Genomic DNA, 22,427 nt, shown 5'->3' on the forward strand with positions numbered 1-22,427 from the left:
TACTCTCAACAGAAGATCTCCAGGTGCTGCCTGCAGGGCTTTCCTAGCATAACTTTCCCCTCCTGCTCTCACTGCAGTAGTTTTAGTCAATTTCTGCTCCCACATCTCCATTTTCTATTCGTCTTCATCAATGAACAGTGAGAGAGGAAGTATCAGGAAGGAGAAAAAATCATCATCAGCCTCCACCTATAGCTGTCCCACCACCTCTTGCCTGCTCTGCTTCATGCTTGGCCAGCCTGGCCACCTCACCCTGGGTTTGTCCCACATCTCAGTGCAGTCACTCAGCTCCAGTGATCCGGGAGCAGCAAGGCAGCAATGACCTATTGAGCTGGGAGAGCAAGGAGGCAAAAAGCATCAGCATTTGAAAGAGGAATTTGGAGGGAAGTGGAAGGAGAAAGCATAGATTTGTTTGTTTGTTTGTTTTCTTTTACTCTTTTTTTTTCTTCTTATGTGATGGAAATGTGGTATTAGTAGAAATCATAGTTACAGGAAAGATTGTTCCAGGAAAAGCTATGAATCACAGAGCTACATAAATGGCAGGAGAGCTTATTTGTTTGGGGAGCTAGAGTTTATTTTTAACTCATAATTACTTCAAATTATTATTTTTTTTTCTATTGCAGTTACAATTTAATTTGCCTTTTTAATACCTAAACAAACACTTCTGAACATTGAATTCTTCATAATCCTTCATTCCTCTCCAGTGAAATAATTGTATCACTTTCAAGTGTTATCATCTTGCACAGTTCATCCCTTCTCTAGCTCATTAATAACTGATACATCAAACTATGCAGAACATGGTGTTTTTCATCAGGTACTTCTATAATGAATGACAGGGTTTAAGTTTACCCCATCAAATATTTTTGCTGTCTAAAAGTAAAATATGTAGTCAAAAAAATAGTCAACAAGGCTGCTTCCCTGAGAGAGGGTTACCATGAAGCACTTCCATAAGGTGAGTCATCTCATCTAGGATAAGATAATTCACCCCTGGTTTTCTGCCTCTTTACCATTTTCTGGTACATAAGTGCAATTCATCTATCATGTAATAGGGCTACTTAATTGCCTTGAAAGCCTCCTTCAAGGGGTTTCATAAAAGGCTTGTTGGAAGTCCAAGTTAGTTATAATAACTGCTTTCTTGCACCTACAATTCTATTCAAATATTCAGAAGTCAGAGATGTGTGATTTTCTTTTACGGCAGCCATATTTTTTCAGCTTTAGCTTTTGGTACTATTCAAAGTGTTCCATAAACAAAATAAATCTTCATTTATAATTTGAATATTTTTTCATACTGAAGCAGATCTGAAATCTACAATTTCCAGCACTTTTTTAAAAGGCAATTATACTTTCTGCCATCAAACTCCTCAGGTGTGGTTGATTAACTTAATGAGGGATTACATTTATTTTGACAGTAGTTTCTTTAAATTCCTTCAGCATGTCATCCAGTCCTGATAACTTGTCACCATCCAGCACCTTTCCAGAACTTTAACCACTGCTACTTCCTCCTAGTACTGACTCTTAAGTTATTTTAGGGTACATATTTTTTCCATCATCCTTAGTGAGAAAGACAGTTTGAAAGAAATAATTAAATTTCTTGACACCATTACCATGCTCAAGCACTTAATTTATGCTAGTGGATATTGCGGGGTTGTGGAGGAGGAAAGAAAACAGAATTCCAGATTCATTCCTCTTAAGAATTTGAAGACATTCCAGAACTGCAAAAAAAAAAATTCTGGCACTAAAAAAAAAAAAAAAAAAAAAAAGGGGGGGAGGGGGAAGAGTGGGAAACAGACCACTGGAATTCAGCAAAGACCAACTTCCTCCACACAGTTCTTGGCCTGTAAATGGTATTCAGAGGTACAAAACTATAACAATTATTTTGTGGTGGGATTTTTTTTTTTTTCAGTTTAAAGTATCTAAAATAACGTGGTATGTGCAGCTGCTCAGAGGAGTACCTGCATGCCCCCGTTGTGCAGCCCAGAAATGTTTTGGGGTGCTTGCATTTACAAATAATGTGCAGAGAGAAGTAAAAGGCTCTGTATGGAACTGAGACTGGAAACTCAAGTCATTGCAATAGGCTGTTATTATGAAGTACATTAGGATCTGGCAAAATAGAGCAGACTAAGATTATACTCAGTCTGCTAATTTCCAGTTGAGATGAAGAAGTACAAAGAACCAAAATGCTGACTACATTTTTTTGTTTCTAGCAGACATAAAAGTAGAATATGTGTTTGTTTTTTTTCTTCATGTCATTAATACAAGTTATCAATTAAATTTGAAACCATGTAAGGAGAATCTCTCATGTTTTCATATATTGTCATTTTTCTCAGTATATATCTACATCAAATTTCCATTCCCACGTCATTTTTCATTATATTTTTCTCACTCACTTTACTGATATTTTGGATTTCAGAAGGGGGAGGAGCTCTGTTATGAAATAGGAATTAATTAGCAGCTCAATGTGATGTTTCCAGTTCAAGATTTATGAGTCATAAAACCATGTATGCATTTGGTATTTTCATGAATAATAGCAAAATGCTGCAAACAAAACTTCCTCACATTTTTCAAACACCTGCTGAATTAACCGCATTGATTTAGAGATGAATGTCCAAAGGAAACATCTCTCATTCTAATAAAGAGTTAAATTGTCAGACTAAAATACAATCTCTCTACAGTCAAACTAAATTAAAAGATACTATAGCAATCCTAGAATGTTAAGTAGATTTGAAGAGAAAAGAAAATACAACATAAGTTTTATAAAGCTTCACTAGCTCTCCGGGTTTTCTATTTTCTCCTTCTTCTTTTTTAATCCTAAAAATAAAGATCCTCTAACTATAGAAAGAGATTTTTCACAGATGAAAGGAGGTCATAATTTCTGACACTTCATTCCCATTCCTTCCTCTCATTCCTAGCATAAAATTTCCAGACAAGTTTTGTAATGACCTACCAGGTGCTGGTTGTGCAGCTCCAGGTAGTGTCACAACTCAGACCCACAATGTACTGATAGCTTTCTACCAAGAATTATAACAGCACTTGAGTGACTTGCTGTGATTTGCAGTCTGCCATTGCTCTATGTGTTTTTATAATAATGCTTCATAAACACATTGCTGCCTCAGCATCTGATAACTGAACCATTCCCCATAGGTGCGTTATGGAAAATATTTCATGTTTAAATTATAGTGAAATATTGTCCCTTCTTATCTCCCAGATACATTATTCCCACAAATACTGTAAATGCTGTAGCAAAAGGTTTATCTGTTCTAATTAGCATGTATGGAGGAATGGAAACCTGTATAATTGCATTTTGTTCCTCCTGAGCATTTAACTCACTATGTGTCCACTGGAAAAATAAATAAATAAAGCAATGTTTAGCCTGGAAAATATCAAAAATGGGTTCACATTATTAAAAATTAAAAGTAGGGCTGGGAAGAGCTGATTAGCAAAGGTGATGTTTAGTAGGACAAAGAATCTTGTATCTGCAGTTTATGGATTCAAAACCAGTTTATGTTAGTGGATTCTGAAAGGTTTATCAGAATCACAGCTTTCAAGACCAAAAAAATATCTTTTGATCTAATATCCTGACTTTACATAAAAATTACCTATTTATTCCTGCACTACGAATACCTTTTGTTTGATCAAAACATATCCCTCAGAAACACATGAAGACATCCAATTGATCACAGACCCAGAGAACCCAGCCTTGCCAAAAATTTATTTCAATCAAGAACAACTATCTTTTTTTAAAATATATTTTAAAGAACCATTGAACCTGTAATATAAGACATTCTCTTTACATTGCTGAGTTTGCATAGTACAATCCAGGCTGCTTTCTTGAGAACATTTATCATATGTTCATCTCATTTTTGTTGGTCTTTTCAGCATTGTTTTTTTTTGTGTTTTTTTTTTTTTTCCAATGTTCTATTAAAAACAGAGATGTCAGCCATACACAGTATTCCAATACTCATCTGATTTTGATATTTTATGCTCAGTCATGTTAGTCCTTTTTAAAATTTTTACAACAGACTGTTAAGTGCTTGTGTTGATTTTATTTTTTTTCCCTATTACTCTAAATTTCTTTTTGGTATCTTTTCTTCTTCTGCTGCTGCTGTTGCTGCTGCTACTGCTTCTCCTGCTGCTGCTGCTGCTTCTGCTGCTTCCACTTCTTCTGCTTCTTTTAGCTATGGCTAATACTCTAAGAATGAGGGCTAATTTATTTAAAACTCACCAAAGAATGTGACATCTGCCAAGTGCAACTAATATCTTGAACTTTCTAATCCATAGGCAACTGAATTCACCAAATTTTCCCAACTGGCTTGGAATGTTCTTAGGACTTTTTTCACACACATGCTCAGATGTGCTTGTTCACTGGAGACAGGGTACCTAGTTTAAGTAGGTGATGAAAGGTTTACCTCAAATTTAGACACAGATACATATGCTTATTGTTACATTGGAACAGTTTCACAGTGGTACATCTGTTTTCTCCAGTTCATTTGTTCTCCATGTCGTATTTCCACAGTAGATTGTCCTCCACCTTAAATCCACAGTAAAAATGTGTTTTTATAATAACTCATTTATTTATGGTTTTACTGATTGATATGATGTAGGCTTATATTTATCACTTGTATCACACTAATGCATAGCCTAACCAGGAATCTGGGCCCTTCTGTGCTGGATGACTGCCACATATTTAATAAATAATGTAATTCCCTGCCCCAGAGAGATTACTTTCTAAACACAGAGTTGGATAGAACAGGTGGGGAAAAAAATACAGAAGTAGACAAGGCAATAGTGAAACAATCATTTTTCATCTTGCAAAATTGTAACTGTTACACCGCACAGCAATTTAAATCTGTTTTCCCATGTACCAAAGGCAATCTATTTTCTAGTTTCAATAACTATCTCTTTTCCCGTTAGTTAAAAATATTTATATCAATCTTATTTCATTTGATTTAATCATTTTTAAATCACTTTCACTGAAGTATAAAAAGCTGTTGAGCTCCTTTGTTTAAACATGAAACATAACAATAATCACTCTTTGGTATTATTGTAATTAGCTAGATCTCCTCATGGAGAATAACAAATGCATACTAACTCAGGACAATTAGAAAGATGCTAATAAATGCTACATCATGATTCCTCACAGAAAACAAAAGCAGTGTCAGTATGTAACCAAACAGTTTGCAAAGAAAATTGCTACACTTCAGAAGTTAAAACTTAAAGCTCTCATTGGGATCATTTCAGGAGACAAGGACTCATTATACTTATCTGACAGTATTTACACAGCTACGTCCCTTCCATTGATGGTAGGCTCCAGTGAAAGTGAAAGTTCCCAATATTCAAAGAAAAGGCAAAGCTGTTGAAGTAGGAATTTTGAAAGTCCTAGGACTAATTCATAGCTAGGAAAAAGCATAAAAAGGAAAAAAAAATCCATGGAATTGTAATATGTTCTCCTACCAATGTTTGCAATATATCTGACACCCTGTATGAGATAAACTGGTAAAAAGTCTAGAAATGAGAGAGGAAAACAAAAAGCAAAAACAAAAAATGGGGATGAACACTGTTTCATTTTGATTGTTTGTTTGGTTTTTACAGAGATCAGCTTGGCTTTTCAAACAGAATATAGTGCTGTGGTCATCCCAGTGAGGATAACATTGATGAAATCCCATCTTGTAGAAGCTTCATTTTCCTTTCTGTACCTACTTTGATACACTGTACACTACCCAGCACAGAGTTCCTGAAAGATATTTCTTGTCCTATGAAGAAAGGCTGAGTGATAGGGATGTTCAGCATAAAGAGGAGGCTCCAGGGTGATCTCAATGTGGCTTTTCAGTACTTAAAGGGGGCTTATAATAACAGAGGAGAGCAACTTTTTGCTTAGACAAGACAATGACAGGACAAGGGAGAATGGTTTTAAACTGAAAGAGAGGAGAATTAGAGATGTTAGGAGGACATTCTTCACTCAGAGGCACTTGAACAGGTTGCTCAGAGAAGTTGTGGATGCCCCATTCCTCTAGGTGTTCAAGATCATGTTGGATGAGGCCTTGGAAAACCTGATCTAGTGGGTAGAATCCCTGCCCAAGGCAGGTGGGTTGGCATTAGATGGTCTTTAAAGTCCCTCCCAACCCAAGCCGTTCTATGATTCTATGATCTACAAGCCAATAAGGATCTGTTATACAGCCCACAGAATGAAGTAGAAATTTTCTGTCAGCTTCAATATTCCTTGGATCAAATCACAATAATTAGTCCAACAAAAGATATTTTTTTAAATAGAAGAGTTATAAGAATTATGTTTAAGTTACCTGATTTGTGTGTGACACCCTATCCCATCAACAGATACCTGCTAAATTCAACATCAGCCCTCTTTCACTAATCATATCCAAGGGGCAAAGACAACTGTTCTGCTGAATTTCAGAATTATGCCTCCCGGACCAAACTTTGCTGTCTTTCTCCATGAGAAGTCCCCATGGCTTTCAGTCCATCATCATGTCCAATACCCAAGGCAAGCAATTAAGAGCATGAAACAGCTTTAAACCAAGGTACAAGTTATACCTTTGAGATCCAGTCAAAATATTTGCTATTGTAACTGTTTCCCATCTTGCCAAAATATTTGTTTTCCAAGAGGCAGATTTTTTTTGATCTGCACTCAATGACATCTATAAGGTGGTCCCATTGGTGTCAAGCTGGCACCACAATAGCAAGTGCAGAAATACTCTGGGAATCCAGAATAGGACTATAACAAACATGTAGTCCCAGAACATTAGAAAACTTAGATGAGCTCCAGGTGGTGCTAAGGAATATGTATTTACGCTAGCAAATACAAGGCCTGATACCACAGTCTTTCTTCAGCTTAAAAAAAATAATAAATAATTAATTAAATAAAAATAAAAAATCACCAAGATTTTTTTCATGCGACTCAAAACAGTTCCTAATCACAGTGATATTTCTAATTACAAAAGGAATTTAATCTATGTTTTTCATTACCATCCCATAAATAACAGAGTTATTGATTAAGCAACTCTTTCTTAACTAAGTTGCTTATTAGCAAAAGAGTCCCTGTAATTTCAGTAAGAGTGCTTATGGATTCATGGACTCCTAAAGGTAAGGCTTACAGAACTGGAGCCAAATGAAAATGATAATGGAGAAAATTCCAACTAACCTGATGATGCAATGTCAGTCTGTCATAGTGAGGGCAGGTTAGGATGGGAAAGTATCCAGGAGCTGAGGCAGCCCTGGCTTTGCGTGCAGTGTAGCATCTGAGGTGTCCAAAGCAATCACTGCTATTTTTTGTTTAAAAGCAACAAAAAACTCTGCTCTTGAAAATGGCACATGCAAATTTCAGGAAGTGACTTACTTGTTTATTTGCATCAGTGGCTAAAGAGCAGTTTTGCCTGCAGGCAATAAAGCCATACATTTGCATCACCCGCAGGATCTTGTCACTTTCCACCTCCTAGCAGACCAGCATGGAATAACATATCCTTGAGTGGACAGTATGGAAATTTCCAAAGAAAGAAAGAGAGAGTTGTAGAATGGCCTCTGCTGTACTTCCTCTCCTTCATTTCGTACCAGCACCGATCAATGGACTCATTGCCTGCTGTAATTCCCTGCAGTCATTACTTTACAGGTGAGTAATTTATGGCTTTGTAAAGGGCTCTGGGATGTTTGATTATGTCAAAGGTGTTATTGAAGTTCAGATTGTAGTTGTATCCTAAATAGGATGAGATTACCACTGGGATTTATATCATTACTTTCACTAATTATTTACAACGTGGTGCCAATCACACTGTAGGTGCACTTGGAACAAAAGAAGAGATGGCTCTGTGTAGGTGAACACAATCCCCATTAGGAAATAAGCTATCCAAATCAGTGCATGGCATTGACCTCCAGTGGCAGAAGAAATGATCCAAAAAAACAACAAAATCCAGCATTAAAGATATTAGACAGAGATCTCACCTGGGAGGGTAAATTTCCAGTGTGCAAATTTCTCAGCCCTCATCTGAAGCAAGTTCCCCTTTCATGGTAGCAGGATGTAAGGCGCAGGACAAACTATTCCAGAGTCACAGCATCAAAGAGTGACTAGGGAATACCTTAAGAACTACTATGTAAATGTCTGCCTATGGGGAGAAGTACAGCAATTGTGGGTGGAAGTCTCCTGTTTAAGGAGAAGGGCAGAAATCTCAATGCCTCCCAGATAAAGTAGCAAGAAAAAGGAAAATGAGACATGATTATTCCCCACAGGACTCAAGTTCTTATCCCTGCAGAGTCTTCAGTCAGAGTAGGAAAGCTCATACCACACAGTAATAGTTTTCCAATGTGTCTGTAAGCGGGCTGGGTCCCTGGGGATTACAAGTGCGACAGCATTCTTAGATCCAGCCCCAGTGGCAGAGACAGGGGAAAGCAGTAAAATTTTCTTTTTAGTGGCAGATACTACAATGATGTAAGAACTCCTTTCCCTCTGAGGGCTCACATTAGCATTTTCTCTCACTCCTGCAAGTAAATCATGCCACTTAGTCACAGTCTATAGAAAGACACAAACATCCCCTTTCTGAGCTCTCACACCCTCACCTTCACCTTTCCTATCTGATGAGAGCATCCAAACTTCATTAAGTCAGCCACAAACTCCAATTCACTTTTTCAGCAAACCCTGTATGTCTTCTGCTAGGCCCACACAACTCCACTTTTAGGTAGAAGCTTCTGCTTCTGTTTTGATGGAGGGACTTAGTACGAATAAGTATTCAGAAACACCATCAGCAACAGTGCCATCACTGGGGGACAAATTCACAAAGTGACTTAAGCATTATCACATCAATACTGCATTATTTAATAGTCAGGCACTGTGCTCCTAGACTTACCAGAGCTTAAGAAATGCCTTAATCTTCCCTTTCATTATTTAGCAAATAATCATGATATTTGGTAGCTCATGATTTGCAGAAAACAAATCCCTCCAGTGAGGGGAAAAAAAAGGAATTCGACTGTGTTTATTCTGCATATTGCCTACCCTCTGCTTCTGATTGTGAGAACATGTTTCAAGGGATTAGTTACTGGATTTGGAAGAATTATGGTTTCAATGTTCTGACTGAAGAAAAGCAAAATCTTCTAGCGTGCTAAAAATTAGAGGGTAATATTGAATGCATAAGGAAGGACTTCTGTGCCAAAATGTAACTGCAGAGGGTATAAGAGATTATGATACTGTCTGTATGAAGAACAAGATGGGAAGAATTGGAATGAAATACATAAGACTTTTGATAATATTTTCCAATAAGAAGTCTTCCCTACTTTCCTACCAGCTTATCTCCTCCTGCACTTTGGGCAGAATAATTTCTGTTCTACAGTTAGGGAAATATACTGTGGGAGACTGCAGTTCCAGGCTGGAACACAAAATGCCTAGACAGCGTCATGAACCTACAAATTAAGAGTAAGAATTAAAATTTAAATAAACAAACAACAAAACAAACAAAAATAAATAAATAAATAAAACCTGACATATAAGAGGAATGTGTTTTTAAGACTTGCTGCAGCTCAGCAACAGTGAAATGCAAAGGCAAAGAGAAGCATCCTGATGTTTTTTTTCAGGAAAGACAATATATTGACCAGTTATGTCTGTCTTGGCCATCAGAAATGAGCTGTGTTTATAATTTGACTTGTAAAGATCATTTTAGTTGGGAATTTGGGAGTGCCCATTCCTATAAATTGTGACTGTAAGCACCAATGTACCAGAAGACTGACACTCCTTGCAGACTTTAGCTAAGGGAAAATCAGAGACAATATAAGGCACAAACAAAGGAAGCAGAGATGAAAGAGGCATCAGGACACAGAAGGGCAAAAGAAGGGGTAGATATTTTCCAGGGCAATAAATCCATGCCTATCAGCCAGCTTCTGAAGGATGTGGAACAGTGCTTTCAAGAGAGCACTGTGATAAGAGGCAGAGCTTGAGGAAAATAAAACTTTGATAAATTAGTGACTATTAGTCAAAATAAACAATTATTTGAAAATTATACTTCATTATTACATCTTACAAAATCCCTGTAACCGTTTTCTTCCAAGACCATTTGTCTTGAAATTGATCAGATTTTTTTCAGAGTAGAGGATCTCAAAGTGGTTACACTTAAATAATTTAGAAATTCATAGATCTAAAAATCATCCCAGAGGCCTCAGAAAACAGAACAAATAAGTAAATAGAAGAATGAAATGTCCCAGGAGGACTGGCTCCAAAGACAACAGGGAAGGAAAACCCAGGAAAGTCAGAAAAGTACTGGGACATAAACACAGCCTGTTGAACTATCCTGACCACCTGTTGAACTATCCTGACCAAAGTCATGCAAAAAGAGTAGAGTTGGCAGTATTCTTGGTTGAGAGTTAAAAAAAAAAAAAAAAAAAAAAAAGAAGAAAAAGGAAAAAAAGTAATTTCAATTTGAAACCCTTACTAGAAAGAAGTATCCTTCCTCTCCTGTGGTCTTTGTTATTGCTATATTGATTGAAACTGAAAAACTTTTGTTATTAAAACAATTTCTCACATGAAAGCTGAATTAAAAAAAAAAAAAAAAAGGAAAATTATAAAAACATATAATCCAAAAAAAATCAGTAGCTGAATTCTAAACTTGGCCAAAAGTACTGGATTACATTTCTATTTCCCTACCAACGGCAACAATTTATGCGTGTTTGTTCGATTGAACAGAAATAACAGCAAATTACCAGTATCTACAAGAGAATCAAATATCAAAGATTCATTGCTTCCTTCATTAGCCAGACATGGGCTATGTCTACACAGCGTTTTCCTGGCAGAAGCCAGCTCATTCTACCCACCCACTGAGCCAGCTCCAGTTTGGAAGCCAGAAGGAATATTTATCACACAGTGGAGCCTGAGATAATGTGCCCTGCCTCCCTGCAGGTCTTATCAGCTTGAGCACACCCCACCTCAAACATGGCTGCACCACTGCATCCAGCTACCTTCAAGCACAAGCAGAGGCCATCAACATACTCCTGCAAAATGCCATGCAGATGTTCTCATGGATGCATTTAGCTAAGGCCCTTGTGCAGCAAGATAACAAGCATTAGGTAACTAACAGAAGTCTCAGCCAGAGGCTGAAGCAGGGAGCTTGAGGGGCTAATTTATAAGTACAGTTTTATGCCACATGGATGAAGTGCAAGGTTTTGTGGTGCCAGCCATGCTGGACTCTCTTGCCTGCTTAAAGAAAGAGGAGCTTGCCTGAAGCTAGCAGCATAGCTGAAGGAAAAAGTTTGGCCAGCTGGCAGAATGCTAGGATGTATAAATGTTATCTAGCTGACCATTCAGTGCTTGTATAAATCTGACAGAGAGGCAGGGAGGAATGATAGGGGAGCCAAAAAGCAAGACTGCAATTTTGATACTATTGCATATGAGATATTGCCATAACTGGAAACATCATATTACTCTCAAATGCTGAAAATAACAGGCTGAAAGGATCTACAGCTCCAACGATTCATCTATCATTTGCTCCTCTACTCAAACCAGGTGGACAACATATAGGGGTTGTAACAGGTCAAACACAGTAAAAAGGCAGATTCCAGCCACTATCGTAGAGCTGTGCTTATAAAGAATAAACATTTCATAGTTAAAAGTCTATTTCTATGCCAGTTTGGGAAGGCTAGGTAACAAACAAGAAGAGGAGACCACGAATCATCATTGTGGTCCGGAGTTACAGAGTCTTGAACGTTTATAGAAAAGCAAAGAAAAAGTTCTGATGGACATGCATTTTCACCCAGCCTACATAAACTCCTCCCTTGAGGATATCAAAAAAACCTGCTTTATGATGGGTGACTTTGACTTGAGGGATATTTGCTGGAAAACTGTTTCAGTTTGTTACCAAATCAGAAGGTGGGAGTTATATGCTGTAACACAGGTGTCTAGACATCAGTAGCATTAAGTCTAAACTAGGTGCCTCGGGGGAGAAATAAGATGTCCCAGTGGGCAGCTCATCCCTTACAAATTAGTGTGTCTAAGATAAATCAGTTAAATCTCCCTGTAGACATGCTTATTTCTCTCTAATAATGATAATTGTCATCATCATCATCATCATCATCATCTCAGTGGTTAGCTGAAATTTAGGTGTCTAATTCTGAGACATCTACATGTAAAAGACAGGACAGATCAACTCTCCACATGGTTGTTTAAAATGACTCCATAGGTTCGGAAGGTTTCTTAAGACAAAAAGTCTCATGTCAAAATAGGATTTGAAATAACAATAAATTATATGTAACATGGGAAAACAGGAAATAAATGAATGCTGTATGATTTAAAAATATAAATAACTCCTGAGAAATTTAGTTGAATTAATTTAGTATTAGCATACACAGGGTTTCAGGAAATGGGAATGTTTATATGTACTAGGAAGTGTCATCTTAGGTCAGCTATAAGTCTTGGTTCGGGAGATGTAGATGGAATCATTCCAAACAGTGATATAGAGAAAGGAAACATCTGCTATAAATATATCTTGCTAACAAAAACAAAGGGGTGTTATATACCATTTTCCTCTAAACAGCATCTCGATCAAAAGAAGAGCATGAGAAAACATCTACTAAAAAATAAAAATGTTTAGATTAACACATAACTTACATCCAAATATACATTTTTTTTTAATTAAGAATGTTCCTAGTCATTTTAATTTTTAACAGGTCTTAGAAAGCTAGGATATTGAACTGGCTTGGAAGACTGCCAAAGTAATTCCAATATTTAATAAGGGTAAAAGAGATAACCTATGGAACTGTATAAAATTTGGGCTGATGTGTATCCCAGAAAAAATAATGGAATAGTTAAATGAGGATTCAATCAACAAACAGTGGCTAAACATACAATTAATGCCAGTCAACGAAGTTTTGTACAAAGTAAATCTCGTCAAACAACCCTGTTGTTTTTTTATGACAGAATTACAGGTACTATTGATAAAGGTGTCCATGTTGGCATAGCATTCTTCATTTTTAACAAGGCATTTGATTTAATGACATAAGCCACTGGTTTAAAAACAAACTTGAATTATGCAGAATTAACAGGGTTTACATTAGCCCAAATAGAAATATCTTACAGAGTTCAGAAAGCAGCAGTTAAGAAATCAGTGAGCACAGCTGCTTCTACAAGGTTCCCCCAAATAGTCATTGTTCTATATATATATGGGGCAATGAACTGGAAATAGCGTACGCGCAAAGCATAGCAGGACAGTAAATAAAAAAGACAGGGCTCTGCTGCAAAATTATCTAAAATGTCTGCTCAAACACTTAGATTTCAACAAAACATATTTAAAGACACCTAAATGCACCACAATATATCTGGGGATCAGGAATGCAGATTATAGGTACAGAATAAGAGATTCTCTCTTGCAAAGCAGTAGCTCAGAAATGGACTTGAGTGTTGATGTAGATAATCACCTCAGAATAAGCTCTCCAAGTAGTGCTTTGACTAAATGGCTAATATGATCCGTAGCTACATAAAAGGTCATTATCAAATAGAAATAGGGAAGTGTTACTGCTGCTATACTTTAATTTCATAAAACTGCCAGTACAATGAGACACATATGTCTGGACTCAGTTCTTCAAGAAGAACATAGAATTCACAGTGAAAATTAAAAGAAAAAATAGACTAGATGCTGGAAAACAAATCTAAAGAGGTAAGGCTTAAAAAGTTCAACTAAATTTACCAAAAATAAAGTTGAAAGTTTACCTGACCCATGCATATAGAACCTGGCACATGAAAAATCTGGTAGGATGGTTTTCAAACCCGCTGACATTGTCATAATGAGACATAATGATTGGAAGCTGAAATTAGAAAATTTAACCTTGAGATAAGACACAACATGGAAAATTAAATTTTATGAGGAGAGGTGGCAACTCACCATTAGTCTGAGTTGTTAAGATGGGTTTAGATAACTTTCTAAAATAGATGTTATAACTCAGCTTTTCAGAGAAATTATATCACCAGTATGAAGAGGGATTTGGATTTGATAGTCATGGGCTGTCCTTCTGGCCTTGAAATCTGTCAAATAATGAATACCACCTTCTCTACCCTCATTACTTCCGTACCAGAAAATAATCAGAATTACCAACATTATTCAGCATAATCATTACATTGGTAGATACACACCAAGAGAATGATGGTATTCAAATATGGTGTCAGCCAGATGTCCTATGGGATGTGGAAACATTTATTTAAGTAATGTCACACTAGTCAGATATAATTTGTTTTTGCTGAGTGGAAGGAGATGCTTGATTTTGTGTGTGCATGTGTGTTTATCAGAAAAACTGTTACCTTTCTTTTTACAGCTTAGCTAACTACAAGTCACCCATTTCCTGTACTCATTTGCTTATCTTCTAGGTCATTCAGCTCTTCTTGAAACTTGGTGCTTTTTGCTCATTAGGTAAAGCCTTAGTTATTTAAGTTTTCTTTATATTCAGCAAATATAACTGCCTAATTGTCCTCTCATGGCATAATCATCTGTCTTTCTCACCCATGCAAAGTGAATGCATAGATGATTAATTCCACCCTCAAGTAGTAATAAAGATATAATAAGTTTATTTTTCTTAGATTCTGGAAATCAAAATTTGCTGTAAGGTCTCAGGGCAGGGATTTTATCCATCACCAATCATAGAGGACATCCAGGCTGAATTTGATTCCAGCAGGCATGACTGCTGTTTGCAGGCTGTGCCTACAGAGATACCTGTGCAGAACTGTTGTTCTCCATGTGCCAGTACAGGTGCATTGTGGTTGGAATTCCATTTACATTAGCAGAAAAGAGATGCCACCCGTCATCTCTCGGTTGGCTCTGCAAGACTAATAGGCAATACAACATTTTTAAAAATACTCTAGTAAGCAGACATGACTCTAAATACACACAGCAGGCAGAAACATTGGGTAGGAAGGTGCCATTTTCAGCCATTCTTCAGAGAAGCACCATCTGTTACAACATATGCAAGTTCAGTTACACATCCGGTTATAGAAGGTAGGGAGGGTAATATTCTACCTGAGAAGCATGATCATCTCCTTCCTTCAACCCTCAGACATTTCCACCATAGACAACCTACTGAGAAAGGAGGAAATGTCACCATTACTGTACTACGTTTTTCTGTCTCCCCCTAAAGGCAAGGGAGACTCAACTCCCTCACTCTGTACTGGAATAACAGGCTATGGGTACATGTGGTTTCCTACATGCAAGTCAGAAAGATTCATTTCAAAAGACTTTAATTACTGTAAGACTTTGAGAGTAGGAGAAATTCAAAATGGGACTAGAACCAGCAATATATATATATATATATATATATAATGTATATATAAAATTTAATGAACATGAATTTTCAGTTTCCTTTATTTGACTATTTTGGCAGATATATTATTAACACTAACCTTTTTTTTTTTTTTTCTTAGCTGATAAATTTACATACACAGAAGCACAAAAAATTATGATGCACCAAAAAAAGGGGGGGGTGAAAGAAAAAAAAAAAAAAAAGAGTTATGTCTTGGACACTTTTTCTTTGTATGGAAACACTAGATTCTAATTTAATTCAAAAAATAAAATAAAATAGTTTTCTGCAGCCTGACAAATATCCTCCAAAAATTATTTCCTCACTGATTACAAAAGCAGACAATTGATGCCCAAACAATCAAAGAAGGTTGTATTGTCAGCATGTTAATCATAGTGTTTCTTAGCAACCATATTTTATTTACACGTAACAATACTTCTTCAGAAGCTGCCACATTTAATGACAAGTAGCTTTGGGGGAAGGGCTGCAAAATGCATGTGCAGCTAACACCTTTGATGATAAGCAGTTTGCAAAGAGCTTTTGCTGATAACTAGGCATTGACTGTAGAAGAAATTTCTGGGAAGTGAAGCAGTGGGGCACGGGTTAGCACAAAAAAGTAGCTCTGCTTGTCTTTGGCACCTGCACAGGTTAGCGTTTTAGTCCGTGTGAGCCCATGGGTACCTCTCCCTTTGTCTCTAGACATCTTGATGCTGTGAATTTCTCACAAATTCAGAGAGATTTTCAAGACCTCCTGAGATAGACGAGTTTTGTGATGACAAAGTTTATGCTTCTTTGCCCATGGATCTCCTGCAGTTTGCAAAGAGCCAGGCTCTGCTCCTAGTACTTTTATCTCAGTGACAGCCAGGGTGACAACGATGTATCTTCCATGGGCTCACATCACAGCCGGTGGCAACCATCAGAGCTCACATCTATCACCATGTTAAATATAAAAGATTGTGTCTGACAAAGTCTATTTGGCTCTGACTCAGTTCTCTTCTGCAATGCTTAAATAGTGCCAACTGGCACCCCAAGTACTGTTTTCAGTTTTGGGCCCCACACTACAAGAAAGACAATGAGTTGCTCAAGTGTCTGCAAAGATCAATGAAGAAGTTGAAGAGACTAGAAAGTAAGAGTTATGAGGAGCAACTGAGGGAATTGGGTTTGTTTAGTGTGAAGCAGAGGAGGCTGAGGAGAGACCTCATGGCTTTCTTCAGCTACCTGAAAGGAAGCTGCATTGAGGACAGTGTTGGTTAGTCTGAAGTTGCACCAGGGGAGGTTTAGTTTGGATATTAGGAAGGATTTCTTCACAGAGAGGGTGGTCAAGCATTGGACAGGGCTGCCATGTTGCCATCCCTGCAGGTATTTAAGAGATGTGTGGATGTGGCACTGAGTGACATCCTTTAGTGATGGGACTTGTAAGGTCAGGCTGATGTTTGGACTTGATGATCTTGAAGGTCTTTTTCAACCTAAATGATTCTATGATTCTATGAAATAGTGCCTAGTTGTCATCCTCATGTTAAATACAAATACTTTGGTGTGCTTTTAGGGATGGTTTCTAGACAGAAGACCAGACTCAGATAGAGACAAAGAAATAAAAAACTTTCTTTTTTTCTCTCGCTGTTAAAATAGCACACAGCAAAACTGTACGCTAGATGGGACAGTAAAGATATGAAAGGCTCCCTTCAACTTTATTTGGTTGTGCTCAGCCACAGTGACAGAAAGGCAGTTTGTTCCTGAACCGTATCACCAGTAACAGTCACCTCTCTTGTGTAACTCTCAACATTTCATTCTCAGGCTCCAGCAAAAGTAAATTCAAACCTTGGCTCCATTCATCTGACAACACACCTTCAAGTGTCATTGCCCTGAAACTGTTACCCTTGTTTGGTAGCTGCAGGGTGCTTAAGTATGTTTGCCCCCATTCATCAATCCTCCCAAAAACATACACTTTTTTTTCTCCTGGCTGTGACTACAGGATGACCTCAATAATCATCTCATGTTCATGTATTCCAACATCTTGTCTATATTCATTACTATTACAAGATGCTTCAGAGAAAGCTTTAAGAAAAGATAAAAATAATCTGCTCACATAAAGATCTCATCCTAATCCTTTGGAGCTAGAGTTACCTTTAAATTCTTAAGCATGAGCTTGATTTTCCTTCCAGAAATGTATGAGGAATATATTGTAAATACTCTTGTTATCCAATAAATTGCACAACCCTTTTAAAATTCTACTTTGTTCTAGATTTTCACACTCAAACGTTGCATTGCTTGACTGTTTCCTTCTTTTATGCATTTTCAAATAAACACCTTTACATTTCACCAAATATCATCTTATCCTGAGACATGAAGAAGAACAAACAGGTTTAAAAATCACATGATAGCATGTACCAGTAATACATCTTTGGACTGCATCAGATACTTTAGTTTGAAGGTTTTATGTATGATAGACTTGACAAGACTGCCAGAGCATCACCACAGCAAGTGTCTTTTAGATAAAGTCAAATACCAGAGCTGAAGTAGAGTCCTAATTGCTCCTCTGATCGCAATAACCTTTGCAGACTTTCAGAGATACACAGCATTTGCTAAAAATAGGCTTGGGAGAAGAGAAGAGCAGACTAATTTTTTGGACTATAGTTGGTTGTCTGAATATGCCATTTTTTTCAGAATAAAAATAGATGTAGGAAAAAAAATTTAGGGATGGCTTCAAAACAATAGATCATAGTTCCAGGAACACAGTCCTATCCTTAAAAGAATTTCTAAAATGACAAACTGCTAGTTCAAACCCACATAAAATCTTTGTGGTTTAGGCCTGTCTTAGTAAACATAGTACACATACTTTTAAGCTTTCAGCAAGAACTGGAAAAGGAAAGGCATTCCATGTTAAGCATAAGCACTTGTAAAATTTTATGACTCCTTGCCCTGATTGAATTAGTAAGCACTAATTACAAAAAAGTCTGGTAGCTAAAGTAGTTCTGAGAACTGACTCTTGCAAAATAATTTGGAAACTCTCCTCGTGGAAATACTTTAGAATAATGTTAGAGGATCCCCCTCATTTTCCAGGAAGCTGTAGAGGAACAGAGAAAGAAAGGGGCAGACAACAGCAGAAGATTTCTGAGGGATCTAAGAAAACCTTCTTTAGCCACAGTCCTATCATGGAGTCTCTCATCTCTTCACTCCTTCCTTAGCTGGTGGCTATTTGTGGCTCCTCATGGTGGAACAGACATCCTTGTTCACTACACTTCAACATCAACTACACTTCAACATCAACTGGGCAAAAATAATGCCAAATCATAGTTACAGATCCTTACCATTTTTGAACAGTGCAGGTAGGCAGCAGCCTTTACAATTTCCTATGTACAAAGAATTCAGCTAAATCTGACCCTCATTCATACCATCAAAGACAAATAGCAAGCCCATTTAGAATCTAAGAATCATAGAATCATTTAGGTTGGAAAAGACCTCTAAGACCATCTAGAATCACAGAATCACAGAATTTCTAGGTTGGAAGAGACCTCAAGATCATCGAGTCCAACCTCTGACCTAACGCTAACAGTCCTTACTAAACCATATCCCTAAGCTCTACATCTAAACGTCTTTTAAAGACCTTCAGGGATGGTGACTCCACCACTTCCCTGGGCAGCCCGTTCCAGTGTCTAACAACCCTTTCAGTAAAGAAGTTCTTCCTAACATCTAACCTAAAACTCCCCTGGCGCAACTTTAGCCCATTCCCCCTTGTCCTGTCACCAGGCACGTGGGAGAACAGGCCAACCCCCACCTCACTACAGCCTCCTTTAAGGTATCTGTAAAGAGCAATAAGGTCACCCCTGAGCCTCCTCTTCTCCAGGCTGAACAAGCCCAGCTCCCTCAGCCGCTCCTCGTAGGACTTGTTCTCCAGGCCCCTCACCAGCTTCGTCGCCCTTCTCTGGACCCGCTCAAGCACCTCGATGTCCTTCTTGTAGCGAGGGGCCCAAAACTGAACACAGTACTCGAGGTGCGGCCTCACCAGAGCCGAGTACAGGGGGACGATCACCTCCCTAGCCTTGCTGGTCACAGTGTTTCTGATACAAGCCAGGATGCTGTTGGCCTTCTTGGCCACCTGAGCACACTGCTGGCTCATATTCAGCCGACTGTCCACCATCATTCCCAGGTCCTTCTCTGCCAGGCAGCTCTCCAACCACTCATCTCCCAGCCTGTAGCTCTGCTTGGGGTTATTGCGCCCCAGGTGCAGGACCTGGCACTTGGCCTTGTTGAACTTCATGCAGTTGACCTCAGTCCATCAGTGCAGCCTATCCAGATCCTCCTGCAGAGCTTTCCTATCCTCTAGCAGATCAACACATGTGCATAGCTTGGTGTCATCTGCAAACTTACTGAGGGTGCACTCAATGCCCTCGTCCAGATCATTGATGAAGATATTAAAGAGGACCGGCCCCAGCACCGAGCCCTGGGGGACACCACTAGTGACTGGCCTCCAACTGGACTTGACTCCATTTACCACGACTCTTTGGGCCCAGCTATCCAGCCAGTTTCTAACCCAACGAAGCGTGCGCCAGTCCAAGTCAAGAGCAGCCAGTTTCTTGAGGAGAATGCTGTGGGAGACGGTGTCAAATGCCTTGCTGAAGTCAAGGTAGACCACATCCACAGCCTAGGCAAACCTTTAACCTGACACTTCCAAGTCCACCATTAAATCATGTCCCTAAGGACGTTTTTCTACAGCTATATATTTATTGGAAAACTTACAGGGATGGTGACTCAACTACATCTCTGTTCCAATTCTTCATGACCCTTTCAGTGAACATTTTTTACCTAACATAAACCTCCCATGTTGCAACTTGAGGCCATTTCCTTCTGTCTTATCACTTGGTGCTTGGGAGAAGAACCTCCTCTAAGGTTACTGTAGAGAGTGATAAGGCCTCCCAAGCCTCCTTTTCTCCAGGCTAAACAGTCCCAGCTCCCTCAGCCAATCCTTCTAAGACTTGTTCTCTCAATCCTTCACCAGCTTCATTGCCCTTCTTTGGACATGCTCCAACACCTCAACATCCTTCTTGTAGTCAGGCACTACACTTCTGGTGGTGAGATCTAAGTAGGAACTAATTTAGAATGGAATTTATGATCCAGTTGCCAACCGTGAGGCAACTCTGACCAACTTCTGACCAACAGTACTCCTCTCAACTTCCAGTATGTATTCCAGAGCAGCTGCAACACCTGGTTAGTGATTTCTCTCTAATACTTAATTTTCCTGTTAATGATATAGCTATGGCGAAATAACCAAACGAAAAACAAAACACCATTTCAAACCACTGATAGTTCTATTGACAATGACATTCAAAAAAGCATATTGAACAAACCTGACTGTGGAATGTTTTAGTAAAATTGAAAGCATCAGGAAGCTTTGAAGTCTTCTAAGCATACAGCAAAATCAGTCATTTACTACTACAGCATCAAAAGAAAGATCCACCAATATGCTGTACAGACATCAGGAGAAAAGACTGTCATGGTCTTTTCAGCTTGCTTGTTTTTCTTTAAATCTGTCCTAAAGGAAGATTCATGACTTTTTATTATATAGTGCAGCTCTCATGTTTATTCCTAATATTTTTTCTTTGAAGATTACTTGGGAACAGAAGTTCTTACATTGACTGCAACCACAGATGAGGTTAATATCTTCTCGTCTTTTAAAAAAATGATAAGGGCATCATGACCACAAATAAGTCTAATAAATATTTTTCTGGCATTTTGTTATACACTAACTTTTATAAATATCACCTCTGATTTGAACATGAGCAACTAATGCCTAAATAAAAATATTTTATCCTTAGATTAATCAGAAGTCCCCAGCATTTGAAGTTCACAGTAATTTCATAAGAAGTCACAGTTGTTCAACTGTATAGGCATCTAAATCCTTCATTAACCACTGACCAACAATAGGTATATACTTTTTAATTCTTGTTACTGCTTACTAAAATTTCATATCACTGTTACAGAGGAGTCACTGCAACTGTCCTCATTTTTCCTGGACCTGATAGAAAAGGGATGAGGTGGAGAAGAATATGGAGAGACATCTCCCTGGTGCCTCTCTCTTCCCTATACCAGTCCTAAAGAAGCAACAAAACTGCATAAACAGAGAAAGAAAATTTAGAATTTACTAGAAGGGATTGCTTAATTCATTGTTCTTACAATAATGGCAATCATCACCTTCCTGAACTGTTATTCCTATTTGCTTAACTTTCTCTTTAATGCCTTTAACGATGACTGTTATACAATTTATTAAGCAGCCATAATGGCCCCCGATCTCTACCACTAGAAAACAGTTCCTAAAATCTAGAGGTATCTAAAATAGATACCTCATTTTTCAGCTTGAGCTATTATTTCTTGTCTTACTCTTCATATCCATAGAAAACATTATCCTACTCCTTTTTACAACTCTTTTACATATTCAGACACTTTTATAACCTCTCTTGTCTGATTTGTAAATTCTACACATCCTTTGTAGACTTCCTAAACTTTACTCATTGCTTTCCTCTGGATTCCCTCCAATGGGTTCACATCTCAGAAAACATAATAGTGTTACGAGGAAAGATTATATTACAAATTTTTTGAACTATGCTGCTGTTTATAAATCAAAGAGCAATGTTTGACCTCCACACAATGGCATGATACTCTTGACCTACATTTAGTCTTTGATCCAATGCAACCTCCAAATACCTTTCCACAAGACTGTTTCCGGTCTTATCCCAGCTTTTCTCATTGTATTTTTTCTCAACAGTTTATCCCTGCCTAAGTGCAGAACCATGTATTTGTTTTAATTAAATTATAACTTGTTTTCAAGACTATTTTTCTGAACTGTTGTAATCATTTTGAATTACTTATCTTTCAATCTGTTTGCTGTCTCGTTCAGATTGGTTTCATTTGCAGATTTAATAAGCATATTCTAACAGGCTGGTGGTGGATTATAATGATAGCATTCAATATATTAAGCCTAGAACAGATCCTTGTGGAACCCTCCTCAGTTCATCTTAGTAGTTAGACAGTGAAGCACCAGCAACTATAAGAGAATCCCCAGACATTTTTGTCCCTGCTTTAAAATAATCTGGACTTGCTCATGTAATGTGAGATAATGTAGGAGTCTGAACAAAGCCTGACTATAGTTCCTATATCCTTAAAGCTTGCTACTTTGC

The sequence above is a fragment of the Anas platyrhynchos genome, chromosome 3, assembly GCF_047663525.1.
Source record: "Anas platyrhynchos isolate ZD024472 breed Pekin duck chromosome 3, IASCAAS_PekinDuck_T2T, whole genome shotgun sequence".
In the NCBI taxonomy this organism is placed as follows: domain Eukaryota; kingdom Metazoa; phylum Chordata; class Aves; order Anseriformes; family Anatidae; genus Anas; species Anas platyrhynchos.